Raw genomic sequence first — 6000 nt, forward strand, 5'->3', positions numbered from 1 at the left:
GAAAGGATGGTAACAATTTGATTTTAATTGAAAGTATAGAATAGTATGTCTAACACCTAGTGAAAATACATATTTATTGTATGTGTTTACCAAGTTCTGGCACACTGAGTCAAAAAAGGTGTAGAAGGTGACAAATTATCTTCTGTGGATGATTCTTTTCTTCATACATGCTGTTAGATTTGTTAAGGAGTGTTGCTCTTCATGCACTTCTCACAGGAACAGAGCATTTCCCAGGGAAGGGAGAGGTCACCTTCTTCGAGCTGCAACTGTAAATAACCAGGGTGGAGTCCAGTAATTCATAACTAAATCATGTCTGACAGAACTGATAAGTCTGTTCTATTGTGAGTGTAACTGCACTTACTAAGCTATGAATGCAAAAACTCTCCAGAAAGCCCACTTAAAATGAAGGCAGATGATAACATACTTATGCTTTTTCTCAGACCTGAAGAGAATAACAGTGTACAAATACACACACTTCTAATTAAGAAAGCGTCTGTTTGTCGGGAGTTGGTGTTGATATTTGTAATTTCCTTGCTTTTGCTTTTCACATTTAAATGACCAAGTTTAAGGTGGCACAATTGTGACCCCATGAAGCAGGGCAGCACCGTGCTAGAAATCCCCAAGCTGCCTCCAAGCGGTGAGCGGTGTCCGTGTGGCACAGTGTGACGTCAAGAATCCAGGCTAGCACAGCTCCCCAAAGTCCTGCACTTGCATCAACTGTTCCACACATGGAAGGAGCCCCGCTGGCACCAGCACAGAGCCTTGGCACCAGGCTCCATTGCTTGCTGTGCTTCTCATTGCATAGCTCACACAAGGCTGCTGAGCTGCCCGTATCTCACGGTGCTGCACGTGGTCCTGACCTGGGTGACTACTGCAGCTGAAGGCACAGACTGAACTGTGGGTATAATCATTTACTATTAAAGTTTAATCCCTGGTGAGCTGCTTTCACAGAGTTCCACGTGTGACTCTGGAAATAATGATAAAGTTGGTTGCCTCGTGAACATCTTATAACACTGGCTAAATATAGACAGCCCATTAAAGTTCTATCTATGGTTTCCCTTAGGATCTGCTTAGAGACGAATTTTATCCTGAAGATACTCCCTCCCCAAAATTATATCTAAAAAAAAATAAAAATCTAAGCATGCAATTTGTTTACATGCTTTGCATTCCTAAAAGGATGTAAAATTCACTGAATGGTGCTTCTGCTGTGTGTAGCTGGGTAGAGACACATGAAAAGAAACTTACTGAAAAAAAGACAGCAAAATTTCAGTCACATATTGAAAAGCCTATATACTGGCCCAATTTAATTAAAACAAAATCCAAATGGACTATTTTTTTTTTATAAGCTAGGTGTTATTTTCCTTCTCCAAGTTTCTCTAGGAAACAAAAACCTCAATTTTCAAAATTGTGAAGATAATAAATCAGGGTTAAACCAACTCCTTCATTTTGTAGCACAAAATTTCCATCACTTCATTTAGTGCATCAGCACTGCAGCTATAAAAGAAAGCAAGCATACAGTACACTTGGCACAGCTCACAAGAAATAATTCCTAGCAAATAAGATAATTTTGCAGTAGGGTCTTAATTAGTTTTTTGAAGCCAGAAGAGGAGTTCTCCAAACCTCCTTTCTCTTCACCCTTTTCTGTTGCAGCAGCACAAGAGAGAAGAGCCACTCAGTAGTCTGAGATTAACTTCAGGCTCAGTGCTGGGGCCTTTGTATGCCTTTTGCATATGGATGTAGCATTTATCAGTAACTTCAACATTACAAAGATCTGAAGGCTGTCTGTAATTTTTGTCTTTTTGTCAAAATTAATGTCATATTCTTACTTGTATCCTGTGAAAGTGCATGGAATAGGGCAGGCTCTTTCTCCTACTTTACAGAAGAGGCACAAAATGTGAGCAGATGCAACAAATACTTCATTTGGATGCTACATTTATTCATTTCCAAATCCATGGGGAGACTTTAGCTGAGACTCAGGTTTAATTACCTCTGACAGTGAACCCCATATCCAGACTTTAAGGAATTTGCTATTCCTGGCAGAGGGCTGAGGGTCTCACTGAAAGCACTGTTTTGGAAAAGGATATTTTTCACAGTCCCAGGAGCTCCAAGGTAATCCTTAGAATTTTGAGCAGTTAATTTTTTTCAGGCCAACAGACTGAATTCATCAGTGGTGAAGGGAAATATCCATCTGGGAAGTGAAATGAAGGGCACTGTGAGTACAAGAAAATAAAGCAGGATACAAATATTGGAGAAAAAGAAAAGAGGAAAAGTGTGGATGTTCTTCCTCTCTCTTCCTTTTGATCCCAGTAGTCCTTCAATGCTCCCTCACAGTGTAACACCTGACCAGGGAATCAAAGGATGATTCTGTGAGAGATGTTTCATCTAAGTGCAAAGTTAGGCACAAAACTTGAGAGGGAATGATGCCATCTGTACAGAGAGTATTGCTAAGGCCAGGGGATTGCAGGCTTCACTGCTTCACTAAACTGTGCCCCAGGGACAGATGCAGCATTTGCCTCTCATCCTTTCTCCTGCCCATTGTTCTGCTACACAAGATATGCCAGCAACACAGGGGAGGTGACAAGTTACAAGTATACTTTTCCTCCAGAAAAATCAAATTGTGGGAGATTAGAGAGGCTTCTGCTTCTTGGTTTGTCCAGAATAAGGTAAAAATAATAGATATCAAACTAAAGACTGTTCTTTTATTAATCAGGAAAAATGAATTGGTAATCCTTAAGTTTTTCATGCTGGATATACTCAATGAAAAATTGAGTGATTTTTGAGTTATTCTCATTATTGAGAATAGTTATTCACCCAATATTCCCAATTATTTCCATTATTCTCATTAAATACTTATTACAAATCTATCTAGCATTCCTTACTCCATTCCACCAGTTGAGGTGACATAGATGCAGGTGATCTTGCCTTGGGTCAAGAGAAAGCACAAAATTATCTTACCTCACACTTTATTTTCCATTTTATTTTTCTATTAATTGTTGGTTTGGAGAAGCGTATTTTCATATTTTTGGAAAGCAAATCTCTGTGAGGCTTGTTCAAGGTAGGAGAGTGTGACCATACATGTTTTCCAATGTATGTTTTGGCTCTCATCAGTGCGCTCCAACGGAGTTGCACATCTGAGATATTCTCAAGGGTCTATTTAAGTGTTTCACTATAATGTCATGGTCACAGGGCAGCAAAACTCTGCTTTTATGGGTGGATAGGTCCAAGTCTTGGAGCGCCATCCCTGTGAACTGAACTCAGACTTAACTGCTGTAGTCTACTGAGCCTTCCACTTTGATCTTCTATTTTATACTCAGTGCAGCTATGGAAGTGAATACAAAACCTCAGCATGAAAAATGGTTTCAGTGTGGAAATTCACTTCTTCATTTAGAATTTAAAAATGCAGGCTCTCATATCTGCCTCCTGAGGAAGGGGGTCAAAAAAAGAGAGTGAGAGAAAAGGGGAAAAAAGGTAAACAAATACATGTTTATTTTGCAAATGCAGTACTGTTGACTAAGCCCATTGGGCTATCAATGTTGTTAGCTGGAATGTCTGGGATTTCAAAGTAGTTGAAAAACAAACAGTGTATGTTTATATGGGGCCACTGTGGAATATAAGCACGCAGCAACATATCATTTGGAGGAATGAAAAATATTTAGAAATTGGAAGTTATTGTCATCCAATATTTTTCTGCCATCACCTATCCAAGGCATGGTGCATATCAAGGAGTCAGCAATGGGAATCATGTTTCTTCTGTCTCTGCTGGTGTTTTCATATATAAGAAAAGTAACTTTACTTTTTATCTTTAGAAAGAAAAAGGAACTTTTAGAGTTCTTTAAAATTGTTTTTAAGAGTAGCAGAGAGCTAGGAAGATGCAGGAGTTTTATATTTTCAATTTTTTGTAAGCTTCATGCTAAAATAGAGCCATATTTGCCGTGCTTTGACTTTTGTTTTCCACAAGCAGGTCTGTGCAAGCTACCCAGAGTCTGTGTGCAGTCAGCTTGGCTGAGCTGCCTGCATTCTGGGTTGGATTCTTACTGATTTTCTGTACAGCTGCCTTGAATGCATTTAATAGCACCAAGAATGTGGAAGTTATTATCTTGTCTTCCAATAAAAGAAACCAGTGTAGTTACCTTTTTTCCCCCCACCAAATTTCCTGTTCACAGCCCTGTCATGAGCCTTTTTTTTTTTTTTTTGGTCACCTGTTTTCTGCAATGATGATGGGCTGACTTTCTCTTGAAACTTCTAATTTCCATCTGATTGCTTGGGCATCCTTACATTTTTCACCACCAGTTCCATCTGTCATATTACTTTGGCTCCTGTAGGTGTTAAAAGTAAGCCCACAACCTGGAAAGTGAACCCAGACATTCCAAACATTGGATCCAGCCAGACAATGTGATGCCTTAGGTTTTAGCTTTTATATTTTCAGATTCTGTACTGCTTTAGTGAGTATTCCTGAGCTTCATATTAAGGGATGGTAAGCTCTCTTCACAGAGCAGCTAGACAAAACAATTCCTTTTCTAGCATGGGGCCAATGATAACTGACCCAGATTTCAGGCCCAAGAGCATAAACAACATGGACTGAAGAGAGAAAAAAGAAGGATGGGACTTCATAACCTAAAGTTACAATTGGACATTTAACTCCAATATGCAAATGGACCAGAACTTATAAAAATGAGAGACCTCGTGACTGGTCATCCATTTTGTGACCATTTTGGTTCATCTTGGGTATAGCCCTGGCTGGGCTCTTACTGCCCAGGGTGCATCCATTGAGGCCTTTTAATAAACCCCTACTTTATTCTTTAACTCCATCTAGCCTCTGTTCTAGGTCAGCCTTCTCAAGCCATGCATGAAACTTATTTGGGCCTTTTGATAAACAATTATTTAAAATGCTAAAATATCTATAGAGTTTGTTTCAGTCTGCCTTGTTCTTTTCAAATTCTTATAAGTCCATAGAAGGAAGTCAGATTGAGTGTCAATGTGCTGTATCATTAAAACTATCACCAGCATCTCTCCATAAATGTGTGTGTTGTTTCTATCTTTATGGACTGATATTTACATATGTAATGTGTATTTTATATGCTGCCCATAGTGGATCATTTTGTTCTTGCCAGCTTGAAATTCAGTAGAAACTTAAAAAAATCTCACTAGTTTCCACTTCTTTAAGGTTCAGAGCAAGAGAAATCCTAAGTGGTAGGAATTAATGCAATATACACAAAATTAGGGAAAAGCTTACAATAAACAGATCAGTTTACCAAATAAACTGGAACATACCTGCCAGCAGCTGAGCTGCCTAATTAAAGACAGTGATCTTAATCCTTAATTAAATTATTAAAAAAGGCTAAAGTTTGCTTAAGGGAAACAAATAATGGTAAGATGCCTGTCTCTTTCCTTAACATTGTGGGGTTTTTTTATAGTGGAGAATGAACACTTCGCAATCTTGTTTTCTTCAGAATTCAATAAAGTTTTTATAAATATCCTTGGGACCTGTCAGCTCCTCATGAGGAGAGGATTGGGTACCATGTACATGTGAGAAATGGGAGTATTTACTCCAGAATGATAGTTCATTTAGTACTGAAGTTCTTTATCTATGTGATAATGGCAGATCTTTGAATTGATCACCAGGATTAGTTCACTTGTCTTTAGTCAAACATAGTTGTATGCAGAAACAGACAAGAGTGATTTGAATTATACTTGTGTTTTGGACAAAAAAGCCAAAGTAGGCATTTTCTTCCTTTTTGCCAATCTACTTCCAAAGATGTGTATGCAACCTCTTAAAGTATTTGTGGTTTGTTTAGTTGTTTTTTGGGGTTTTTGATTATTTTTTTTTCAACATAGGTGGGGCTGATGGAGATTTTTATAGACATGAAGAAGCAAATTCTTTCTTGGACCTTATAGTTTGTATGCATTTAATATTGTCAAAAACAATGAAGTACTTAGGATCAGCAACAATATTGAAATAGCAGCGGATGATGTAGCCCTGCAGGCTTTTACACTTGCGGT

This window comes from Passer domesticus, chromosome 1 (genome assembly GCF_036417665.1).
Source record: "Passer domesticus isolate bPasDom1 chromosome 1, bPasDom1.hap1, whole genome shotgun sequence".
In the NCBI taxonomy this organism is placed as follows: domain Eukaryota; kingdom Metazoa; phylum Chordata; class Aves; order Passeriformes; family Passeridae; genus Passer; species Passer domesticus.